Below are 12,016 nucleotides of genomic sequence, written 5' to 3' on the forward strand. Positions count from 1 at the left end.
CCTCCTGGGCAGCAAGCAGTCCCTGTGAGGCCTGCCAGGCCCCGCCTTGGGCCAGGTGGTAAGTGGCAGGAGCAGGGCCCTCAGACACTCACCCAGGGGAGTCCTCCTGGGCAGCAAGCAGTCCCTGTGAGGCTTCAGGCCCCGCCTTGGGCCAGGTGGTAAGTGGCGGGAGCAGGGCCCTCAGACACTCACCCAGGGGAGTCCTCCTGGGCAGCAAGCAGTCCCTGTGAGGCCTGCCAGGCCCCGCCCTGAGCCAGGTGGTAAGTGGTGGGAGCAGGGCCCTCAGACACTCACCCAGGGGAGTCCTCCTGGGCAGCAAGCAGTCCCTGTGAGGCTTCAGGCCCCGCCTTGGGCCAGGTGGTAAGTGGCGGGAGCAGGGCCCTCAGACACTCACACAGGGGAGTCCTTCTGGGCAGCAAGCAGTCCTTGTGAGGCTTCAGGCCCCGCCTTGGGCCAGGTGGTAAGTGGCGGGAGCAGGGCCCTCAGGCACTCACACAGGGGAGTCCTCCTGGGCAGCAAGCAGTCCCTGTGAGGCCTGCCAGGCCCCGCCCTGGGCCAGGTGGTAAGTGGTGGGAGCAGGGCCCTCAGACACTCACCCAGGGGAGTCCTCCTGGGCAGCAAGCAGTCCTTGTGAGGCTTCAGGCCCCGCCTTGGGCCAGGTGGTAAGTGGCGGGAGCAGGGCCCTCAGGCACTCACACAGGGGAGTCCTTCTGGGCAGCAAGCAGTCCTTGTGAGGCTTCAGGCCCCGCCTTGGGCCAGGTGGTAAGTGGCGGGAGCAGGGCCCTCAGGCACTCACACAGGGGAGTCCTCCTGGGCAGCAAGCAGTCCCTGTGAGGCCTGCCAGGCCCCGCCCTGGGCCAGGTGGTAAGTGGTGGGAGCAGGGCCCTCAGACACTCACCCAGGGGAGTCCTTCTGGGCAGCAAGCAGTCCCTGTGAGGCTTCAGGCCCCGCCTTGGGCCAGGTGGTAAGTGGCGGGAGCAGGGCCCTCAGGCACTCACACAGGGGAGTCCTCCTGGGCAGCAAGCAGTCCTTGTGAGGCTTCAGGCCCCGCCTTGGGCCAGGTGGTAAGTGGCGGGAGCAGGGCCCTCAGGCACTCACACAGGGGAGTCCTCCTGGGCAGCAAGCAGTCCCTGTGAGGCCTGCCAGGCCCCGCCCTGGGCCAGGTGGTAAGTGGTGGGAGCAGGGCCCTCAGACACTCACCCAGGGGAGTCCTTCTGGGCAGCAAGCAGTCCCTGTGAGGCTTCAGGCCCCGCCTTGGGCCAGGTGGTAAGTGGCGGGAGCAGGGCCCTCAGGCACTCACACAGGGGAGTCCTCTTCACAACGCACTAGGTATCTTGCTCTTTGGCTGTTTGCACTGCTGCCTGGAGTGGCTCCCTCAGTTCAGAGCTCTTCAGCTCTGGGTTCTTGTTAGCTTCCTCATTCATAGACTCCATATCTGCACAGACTGCAGTTTGGTCAGGAGACATGAGATCGTCCTCAAAGCAAGAGACTGGCCACCCTCACCAGCCTCAGACCTCAAGGAAACCTGGCTCCTTTTTCATGGTTCTCCATTTTAACCTCTTTCATGTTGTCATCTTTCATAACCTGTCAGCAGGACTTGGAATACAGAAGAACAAGGAGGAGGAAAACCCACTGCCAGCACCTGTGTTAGAGAAGATCACCCACCTTCACTCCCTTTCTAAGTTTGTCCCCTCTGGGCACCCTTTGGTCTTCTGCCAAGTTTTGTCTGTCTTAATGAGAAGCTCTAGCAATTCCTACAAAGCAAATACATTGTTCTGTTACAGAATTTGTAGGTCAGGAGAAGAAACAAGATCCCTGAACAAGCATGGATGAGTCTTGCCCGGAATCAGGACTGGACGGTACCAGAGCCCAAACCATGAGATACCTTTTTGAAAAGAAAGAGGAGGAGGAAGGGGAGAAGAAGTCAGTCTCCAGCCCTCTAGCAATGCAGAATGTGGAGGCAACTGAAGGGATTTCTGGGAGATGAGTCAGCCTGGTTGCTCCTGCCTTCCAGTCAATGCATGAAGTCAGAACTGACTGACAAGGGAGTCATTTGAAAAATGGATGCTTGGCTCTAGTGGGGTCCTCACTTGGGGGTCCTCAGGAGTTGTTCTCCCCCCCACCCCCACTTCAGGGCACACTTCCCCCCTGCTTTAGTCTCCTTTTCTTGCACTTGGACTCTCCTCCGCTCTCAAAACAGACTCCTGGGGTGGGGTCCCTTTTTCTTTGCTCTGAGGGCCAGGTATGTATCTAGTCAACCCCCTGAGGGCCAAGTGGGTGGGGCCAAATACATCTCCTTTGGAATTTAGGCAGCTAATTTATTATTATTATTCTCTTAGATGGCTGAACACACACACAGCCCTTGATGCCAAGGTCCCTGGAGGCTCAGGGAGTAGCAGCGCCCATTTCCGGCTGCTTTGCCAGCAACAATCCCTTTGGGAGAGAGAGGATGTGGTCCTGGGATGCCCTGCTCTGGGTGCGAGGGGATGGCTGCCGTGGCCTCCGTGGGGAGCTGCCCTGGGAGACACTGGGAAACTGGTCCCCAATGCAGCAGCCAGACTCTGGGAAACTGGGATCCCTCTCTTTATCCCTGGCCTCTCTCTCTCTCCCACCTTTCCTTCCTCCCTCCCCGTGGGGTTTTTTTTTTGGGGGGGGGTGTCTAGTCCACCTCCTCGTCCAGCTTTGGAAAACCATTTGCAGATGTTTCCTCTGTTCTGCAATGCTGCTGAGCGACGTCACACCGAGTCAAAGTCCCAGGGACTCCTTTGTTTAAAGAAGGGAGATCTTTTCTGAAAGGGGGGGGGGCAAATGAGTTTGGGACCCTCTGATCTGCAGGAAGGAGAGCGTGGCAGACCTGGCCCCTCCCTGGCAGGACCCTCTCCTCCTCCCTGACTTGGGGTCCCCCCCCCCGCAGGAGCCGATCAGGCCCCCCAGGCTGCAGCCCTGGGACCCCCACCAGATCCCAGAGAGAGAGGAGACTCACCAGATCCCAGAGAGAGAGGAGGCTCACCAGATCCCAGGAGGGGGCAGCGAGGCAGCCCTTGCAGGAGAGACACCCAAGCAGGGAAGGACTGGGGAGGGAGGGGCCTTGTCTCTGGAGGACCAGCCCCCCCGTCGCTTCCTGGCCTCTCTAGGAAGGCAGCTCGCTTCCCTTTAACCCTTGCAATGCCGAGTCCACCCACGCCTGTAGCCAGGCAGATTTCCATTATTTTCTGTTATTTGCGAGGGCTTTGGGGGCCAGCTGCCCCCCCCCCTGGCGAGGCCCCTGCCCGGCTCTCCTCTTGGCCGGGCCCGGAGCGCCTCCCTGCCTTGGCCTGCAGCCCCATCTTCTGGCAGTCACCGCGCTGCTGGCTTCCTTCCCCGCGGCTGCCCCGGAGGAGGAGGAGGAGGAGCAGCTCGCCTTCCTCAGGGCAGCCGGCCAGCGGAGACACGGGCCGCCTCTCTCGGGCTCTTTCGGGGCGCCTTGGCCCAAGCTGCCTCTCAACTGCCGGGTCAGCGGGAGCAGCACCCGCCTCCTCGCCCTCCCAGCCAATAGGCAGCCGAGCTTCCCGCAGTCCGCAGTCGCCTGCCCAATCAGCAGACACGCCCGTCCCGCCCAAAAGCATCGGGAGCCAGAAAAGCTCCTCTCAGTCTCACACGCGGGGAAGCCGGTGGCGGACCTGAAGGTCTCAGGATGAAAGACGGTGCTGCAGGGAGATGTTCAGGTTTCCAGAACAGGTGGTGAAAGGCTGAACTCTCTTTCTGCGGCTTCTCTCTCCTCCCCTCCCTCAGTTATTATGAGGGGTCTTTCCGTGAGGTACTTTGGACACAGCCCTTCTTCCTTCACAGCGAGCGGCCACTTTCCCTCGCTTCCCCTGAGGTATCTTCCTTTGTATGCCAGACCCAGGGGATCCTCTCAGCCCTTGCCACGGACTTGGGAATCTCCTTTTCCTAGAAGATCTCTCTCCTCCTGACTGGAAGGAGACCCCAGAAGAAGAAGAAGAGGAGAGTCTTCCCACAGCTTCTCCCTCCAGCTTCTCCCTCCAGACCCTCAACATGGTCTCCCCATCTCAGCTGTGAGGCTCCTCCTTCCTCTGGCTCCATAGATGTTCTCCTCAGAGCGGAGGATCCACTCAGATCAGAGCCACTTCTCCCTCCCTCCCTCCACCCTCTCCTCATCCCCATCTTCTCCCAACCTTCCCTCTCTCCCATCTCAAATCCAGCCCTTTCTAATAATCCCCTCAGAAATGGCCCTCTTTATTTTCCCTCCATCCCTCTCTTGTAGGGTAGCCAGTCAGAGAGAGGCCCTGGCCCTCTGGTGGAGTTGTGAGGGACACGGGTTGCCTTTACCTTTACACCCCAGACTGAGGGACGCAGGTGGCACTGTAGTCTAAAGCACAGAGCCAATCAGAAGTTTGGTGGTTCGAACCCCCACGACGGGGTGAGCTCCCGTTGCTTGGTCCCTGCTCCTGCCAACCTAGCATTTCGAAAGCACGTCAAAGTGCAAGTAGATAAATAGGCACCGCTCCGGCGGGAAGGTAAACGGCGTTTCCGTGCGCTGCTCTGGTTCGCCAGAAGCGGCTTAGTCATGCTGGCCACATGACCCGGAAGCTGTACGCTGGCTCCCTCGGCCAGTAAAGCGAGATGAGCATTGCAACCCCAGAGTCGGCCACAACTGGACTTAACGGTCAGGGATCCCTTTACCTTTTACACCCCAGACTATGGCCCAGTGTTTCCCAAACTTTTTTGGGCAACGGCACACCTGTTTAATGAAAAAAATCTTGCGGCACACCACCATTACAGCCCCGTGACGTCAGCGCGCAGCGTCACGCCGGGAGGGCGTGTTTTTTTCCCCTCCCCCTTGCCGGGGAACCTCCAAGCTTTGGGGGTGGGAGGAGGCAGCAGAGCGGGGGACTGAGGGACGGCGGCAACTGAGGCGGCGGCGGCTGTTGTGGTGGTGGCGGCGATAGCGGGCGGAGGAGGGGGCGGCGGCGGGGCTTGAGGAACCGTCGCCGGGAGTTGCTGCTGCTGTTGTTGCTGCTGCTGCCCGGACATGCCGGCCTCCTCCTCCTCCGCTGTCTCGCGCTCCTCCCTTTTGCACGCGCTGCCCCGCCGCTCGGCACCACCACCGCGGAGCCGCCCCCGGCTCGACGCGGATCCTCGCCGCCGCCGCCTCTCACCGCCCAACTCGCCCGCCTCCCTCCCACGGCACACCAGCCAACGTCTCACGGCACAGTAGTGTGCCGCGGAACACCGGTTGGGAAACATTGGACTATGCTGCCCATCACAGCAACCAACTGCCCCGGCAGGCCTTGCAATCTCCCCACTGCTTGAGCTCCCCCCCAAAGGGTGAAATATACTTGGAGTATTGATTTCATGCTCTTTATTTCAGCTCCTAGTATACAGTGAATGAATTTCCCCCCCAAAACCTCTGGCTATATATACATTATTTATACAATGGGTCCCACGTAATTGGCTGATTCAAGTCCTCTCCTAGAGCCTGCATGGACTGTTCCTACAGGCCAATCAGGTTGCTGCCTTCTGGATCTGTCAGGGGTTCAGGAGCAGAGGCGAGGGCAAGGGAGGAAACAGAGAGCGAGGGGGAGGAGGCAGACGAAAGGATGAGTGATGACGACGACCCGAGATCTCCGAGTCTTTCCAGTGAATCAGAAGATTCACAAAAAGGAGCACCAGTGGCCAGGGCAAGGGGGGAGACTAGGGGGACACCCCAGGAAGAAAGAGCCAGAGGGGACTCAGAGGGGAGCAGTTGGAGATCGGGACCAACGTCACCGCCAGAGAGTAGGAAAGAGGAAGAGCGCCAGGGAGCAAGCGCTGGCAGCTCGCAACAGGAGGGAGGGCACGAGTCAGGAGTGGCCACACCTTCATCGGGGAGCGAAGTGACGGTTAGACGGAAAGTGGAAGGTTGGGCGCGCGCGCCAAGTTCAAATGCACAGGAAGGTGGCGCAGTAGGCAGCCCGGAAAGGGAGCCAGGTCCTAAAGCCCGGCGCAAGGAGACAGGAGGGTCCAGGGGGTCAGCGTCAGAAGAATCCCGGAAGGAAGAGACCCAGGGGGGCAGAGGGACCCAGAGGAGAACTGTCAGGCGGAAAAGGTGGAGCAGGGCTAGGATATTAAGTTGGTGCGCAAGGGGCGGAGACTCAGACGGAGCTTCGCCGATCTAAGCATAAGACATAGGGTTGCACGCAGCAGCTCGAGAATGGAGACTGTAACTCAATAAAGACTTTTATTTAACGACCGCTGGCTAGCGTGATCCTCTGTGAGCTCGGATCTGGAAGTAACCCTGACAGTAAGCTCCGTCTCTTTAAATTGTGGGCATCCACGGCCTCGCGGAGAGGAGAGAAAGCGGGTGCCTACAAGAGAGCTCACGAACGGCAGACAATATGACGGCCGAACAGCAAATAACGGAACTCAGAGAAGCAGTTTCACGACTGACTGCCGAGGCGCTGGCGTCCAGGAAGAGAGAGGAGGAAGCAGCTGCCGCCTACAGGGATCTCCAGGTCAGGTTGGACGTGCTTACGAAGCAAGGGCAACAGACACCCAAATCAGAGGGGATTGGGTTGGGGAGACGCACAGGCGGTCTGGTCTCGCACTTCGATGGGAATTTGCAACAGTACCCCAACTTTAGAGCAGACGTAATGTGTGCACTGCAACTACTGCACAAAGACTTTAGAGATGAACAAGAGAAAGTGGGGTTCATCATGTCCCATTTGCATGGAGACGCAAAAGCATGGCTGCGCAATTTGTGGAGAGATAAGGAACCTGCGCTCCAAAATGCAGACGCCTTTATTAAAGTGATGGATGGCTGTTTTTTTATCAAGCATTGACGTGGATCTTGCCCGAAAGGAGGTGCATGGACTAAGGCAAGGGAGGGCCAGCGTAAGGCAGTATCATGCCCGCTTTTTCGCTTTGGTCAGTGCCCTGGAATGGGACAGAGATTCGGCTCCTGTCAGAGACCTTTTTTGGGAGGGCTTGCACAACTCGGTTAAAGATGAGATTGCGAGGGGGGAGAGACCCCGGACCACGCAGGAGATCGTTCAGAGGGCGCTGGCGGTGGGGGTGCGGCTGGAAGAACGTCCGTGGAGCAGGGACGAAGGGCGCAGCGGGCGCGAACCAGCCAGGGGCTCCTCCTTCCTTCCCAGAGAAGCAGCGCGTGCGCAATCCACGCCTCCAACAGGAGGAGGGGTGGAACCGATGGAGGTTGGGAGTGCAAGGGCTCAGTCAGCAGCCAGAGCCCTAGCACCGGCAGCAGTGAAAGCGAAGCCTCCTAGAGGGACCAGGAAGTGTTATATCTGCGAGGATTCAGGGCATATGGCGAAAGAGTGTCCCCGGAGGCTCCACAAGCACACTGCAGCCTCAGCAATGGTGACTGCAGCAACGCAGCACGGAGAACCACAGCAGGGAAACGACGATGTCTGGCTGGAGGAAGAGGCACTGGGGCCCAGCCAGACGTGTCAGTGAAGCAGTCCCCAGAGAGTTTACCGCCCATGGACCCCCTCCCGACCAAGCCAGTAGTGAGGCTCACCGCATCGCTCCAGCTACCCAATGGAATCACCATGGACGTGCCAATCACCGTCGACTCGGGAAGCAATGCAGACTTCATAGGGCAGGACTTTGTCGACCGGCACGCTATACAGTTGCTGCCTGCCACGCTGCCCCTGCAGGTTGTCACGGTGGATGGCAGGGAGCTGCTAGGGGGGCAGGTGGTGAAGCAGACGCCACCTATGGTGCTGCGGCTTGGAAATCACAGGGAAATCATCAGCTTCAACGTCACTCAACTCTCGGACACGCCAATTGTATTGGGCATGAGTTGGCTGGACAAGCACAGCCCGACGCTGGCTTGGTACCAAAGGCAGCTGACCTTCGGCTCTTCCTTTTGTGCTGAACACTGCATCATGCCCCAGCAGGAAGGGGAGCAAGAGGAGTCACAGATGCTGCTAGGCACGCTGCAAGCGATTCCCCACAAGTACGCAGAATTTTTGGAGGTTTTCTGCGAGAAGGAGGCAGACAAGCTACCCCCCCACAGACCATATGACTGCAAAATTGACCTGCTGCCGGGGGTGGCGCTGCCCAAAGGGAAGCTGTATTCCATGTCTGAAGACGAACTGCAGGAACTCAAAGAGTTCATAGATCATAATTTGAAGCGCGGTTTCATCCGAGAGTCCCAGGCAGCGGGGGGCAGTCCTGTATTCTTTGTGAAGAAGCGAGACACACCCCAAAAAAGACTCGTAGTGGACTACCGCATTTTGAACAGTGTGACCAAGCCATCGGACTTCCCCATGCCCCGAATCGACGACCTCCTCACAAAAGTACGCAAGGGCAGCGTGTTCACCAAGTTGGATCTGCGAGGGGCGTACAACCTCATTCGCATGCGGGAAGGAGATGAGTGGAAGACAGCCATGTTCACGCCCCTGGGCACCTACGAATATAGAGTTATGCCTTTTGGATTGCAAAATGGCTCCCACGTTTTTCAAGCTTTCATGCATCACGTGTTGGCGGGGCTCCTCTACAAGACGTGCGTCTGCTTCTTGGATGACATCCTGATCTTTTCGGAATCGCAGCAGGAGCATGACAGACACGTCAGGGAAGTGCTGAGCAGGCTCCAGCAACATAGGCTTTACGCCAAGCTGGAGAAGTGCCAATTCGACGTGACGGAGGTGGATTTCCTGGGCTACAAGTTGTCTGACAAGGGGCTCGCCATGGACAGCGCCAAGGTTCGAGCGGTGTTGGATTGGAAAAGCCCACGCAACCGGAAGGAGGTCCAACGGTTTGTCGGCTTCGCGAACTTCTATCGCAAGTTCATCAAAGGCTTCGCTATGCAGACAGCGGCCATCACGGACACGCTCAGTTCCAAGAAAAAGAAGTTCGTCTGGACAGCACAGGCGGAGCAGTCCTTTCAGGCACTCAAGCGTCTTTTCGCGTCGGAGGAACAGCTGCTTCATGTCGACCCCAGCAGGCCGATGAGAGTTGAAACAGACGCCTCGGACAGGGCCGTCGGAGCAGTCCTGCTGCAGAAGGACCCGCAGGGGGTTTGGAGGCCCGGAGCGTTTTACTCCAGGAAGCTCAGCAAGTCCGAACAGAACTACACCATCTGGGACAGGGAGTTGCTGGCTATTCATGCAGCGTTCAAAGCATGGAGGCACTTCCTGATTGGAGCCAAGCACACGGTGCAGGTCTGCACGGACCACAAGAATCTGGAGCACTGGCGCACGGCACAGTTCCTGAACCAGAGGCAGATACGTTGGGCTGAGTTCTTTGCGAACTTCGACTTCCGGATAGAGTATGTCCCGGGGGACACCAACATCATGGCGGATGCGCTCTCCCGTAAGCCACAGTATCTGGAGGACGCCACGCCAGCGGCCGCCATGCACATCTTCGCACCAACAGTGTGGGCGTGCGCTGCGGCGACAGTGGACCTGGAGGCGGTGCGACGAGCGTTGCAGAATGACTCCTTCGCGCAAGCAAAGATGGCAGAGATGCAAAGGGGCACGGCAGCGACCGACGGGTTCCAGCTGAGAGATGGATTGCTCATCCGCAAAGGGGCCATCTACGTGCCGGGAGACGAACTTCGCGCCAAAGTACTGCATCAGCTGCACGACGCGCCCACTGCTGGGCACTTTGGCAAGGAGAAGACGGTGGAATTAGTCGCCAGGGATTTCTGGTGGCCCGGAATGAGAGGGGAGGTCGCGGACTATGTGGCGAGGTGCGACACCTGTCAGAGGGCCAAACCAGTGCACAGACCGCCGGCCGGACTGTTGGAACCACTGCAAACTCCGGTCGAGCCATGGGAGAGAGTCGCCCTGGACTTCGTCACGGATCTGCCCAGCTCGAGGGGCAAGACGGCAGTGCTGGTGGTGGTGGACTTGTTCTCCAAGATGGCACATTTCATCCTGTGTGCGAAGGTGGCCACGGCGGAACAAACCGCCAAACTGTTCATAGACCACGTGTTCAAGGTTCACGGTCTGCCACGGTCTATTCTGTCCGACCGCGGGCGGCAGTTCATCTCGAATTTCTGGCAGAAGCTGATGGGCTTCCTAAACGTCAAGATCAACCTGGCGTCGGCGAGACACCCGCAGACCAACGGGCAAGCGGAGCGGGTCAATGCCATCATGCAGCAGTACCTGAGATGCTATGCGAATCAACAGCCTGCGACGTGGGTGGATTACCTGCCGCTCGCCGAGTTCGCCTACAACAACACGAAGCACGTGTCCACGGGGGTCACGCCGTTCTTCGCCAACAACGGGAGGCACCCCAGAACCTTCCCGGGACTGGAAAGACTGGTGGAGGGGGAGCCGCAGACAGCGGATGCGTTTGCGTCGGAGTTGCAGGAGGTCCACGATCAGCTGCGGCGGCACCTGGAGCTGGCCAAACACGCATACAAGGTGCAGGCAGACAAACACAGAAGAGTTGGCGAAGAGATCCATGTGGGAGACTGGGTCTGGTTAGCAGCCCACGCAGTGCCGGCCAGGTCGTTGGCCAAGAAGAAACTAGGGCATAAGCAACTGGGGCCCTACCAAGTCGAAGAGCAGGTCAACCCGGTGGCCTTCAGGCTGGCGCTTCCGGAGGGTTCCAGAATGCATCCGGTGTTCCACAGATCGGTGCTCACTCCCTACAAAGCACCGCACAGGTTTCAGGAACCCGGAACGGCGCCGAGTCCGCTCCGAGAGGGAACCAGGCAACGGGGAGGGGCACAGGAGGTGCGCCTCAACGAAGTCACGGAGATTTTGGACTCCAGATGGGGGGAAGAGGGGGTAGAATACCTTCTCGCTAAGGAGGGCACCCCGGCCAGTGCCAAAAGCTGGGTGCCGGGCTACGCTTTAGATGAACCTCTGCTCAAGGAAGAGTTTCATGCCCTTTTCCCCCATAGGCCAATGCCAGCGGACTTTTTCGACGACTGGCTTTTCACGCCCACGCTTTCAGCCAGCACGTTCCGGGGGTTCGACTCGGATGAGGAACCGACACGAGACGCCCGTTCCCCGGAGGGGTCGCCCTCGGGATCTGCTTCAGAACCCTCGTATTGGTGGGATGATCGACCAGAGGAGCAGTGGCGGAGACAGTGGCTGGAGGGTCCAGGACGAGCAACGCCTCCAGAAGGAAGCGAGGGAGAGACGGACATGGACGTTTTCGGGGACGACCAGGGTCTCGAGCACGGCGGCACAGAGATGGAAGCAGAGGTGACCGTCGTCGACGAGAGCAGGGAGGAAGAACCGGAAGACTTCGGATGGAGGCCCGCCACGGGAAGCGAACTGTACCCGACATTCGTCCCCTTGACACTGCAGCACCCAGTTCCCGCACCAGAAGGAGGGGAGGGGGGAAGAGGGGGCTTCGAGGGGGGGATGGATGTCAGGGGTTCAGGAGCAGAGGCGAGGGCAAGGGAGGAAACAGAGAGCGAGGGGGAGGAGGCAGACGAAAGGATGAGTGATGACGACGACCCGAGATCTCCGAGCCTTTCCAGTGAATCAGAAGATTCACAAAAAGGAGCACCAGTGGCCAGGGCAAGGGGGGAGACTAGGGGGACACCCCAGGAAGAAAGAGCCAGAGGGGACTCAGAGGGGAGCAGTTGGAGATCGGGACCAACGTCACCGCCAGAGAGTAGGAAAGAGGAAGAGCGCCAGGGAGCAAGCGCTGGCAGCTCGCAACAGGAGGGAGGGCACGAGTCAGGAGTGGCCACACCTTCATCGGGGAGCGAAGTGACGGTTAGACGGAAAGTGGAAGGTTGGGCGCGCGCGCCAAGTTCAAATGCACAGGAAGGTGGCGCAGTAGGCAGCCCGGAAAGGGAGCCAGGTCCTAAAGCCCGGCGCAAGGAGACAGAAGGGTCCGGGGGGTCAGCGTCAGAAGAATCCCGGAAGGAAGAGACCCAGGGGGGCAGAGGGACCCAGAGGAGAACTGTCAGGCGGAAAAGGTGGAGCAGGGCTAGGATATTAAGTTGGTGCGCAAGGGGCGGAGACTCAGAAGGAGCTTCGCCGATCTAAGCATAAGACGTAGGGTTGCACGTAGCAGCTCGAGAATGGAGACTGTAACT

General features: G+C 59.1%; 2 protein-coding genes and 1 long non-coding RNA gene across 6 annotated transcripts in view; 2 read left to right on the top strand and 1 right to left on the bottom strand.

Moving 5' to 3' along the window:
- Positions 1-12,016, top strand: part of LOC309531588 (uncharacterized protein) — a gene marked incomplete at its 3' end in the record, with an annotated part of 400,889 nt that overhangs the window by 99,916 nt on the left and 288,957 nt on the right. The gene's annotated exons all lie outside the window — the stretch shown is intronic.
- The window catches only part of LOC309530678, a 95,297-nt gene that overhangs the window by 69,605 nt on the left and 13,676 nt on the right, over positions 1-12,016 (top strand). The window lies entirely within an intron of this gene.
- LOC309530412 (uncharacterized protein) overlaps positions 1-12,016 on the bottom strand; it is a 53,484-nt gene that overhangs the window by 12,488 nt on the left and 28,980 nt on the right. Inside the window, exons 1-2 of one of the 4 annotated variants that reach the window (XM_082219365.1) lie at positions 3,011-3,368; positions 1,666-1,754 (exon numbers count right to left, since the gene is read on the bottom strand). The exons of 1 other annotated variant lie outside the window; for it this stretch is intronic. The gene's annotated coding sequence lies outside the window, so the exon portion shown is untranslated. Of the gene's footprint in view, positions 1-1,665; positions 1,886-3,010; positions 3,369-12,016 lie in introns of those variants that run through there. 2 more of the 4 variants (XM_082219364.1, XM_082219366.1) reach the window with 2 other exon arrangements.

Source organism: Podarcis vaucheri (assembly GCF_965113315.1).
Source record: "Podarcis vaucheri genome assembly, chromosome: 4".
Classification (NCBI taxonomy): Eukaryota; Metazoa; Chordata; class Lepidosauria; order Squamata; family Lacertidae; genus Podarcis; species Podarcis vaucheri.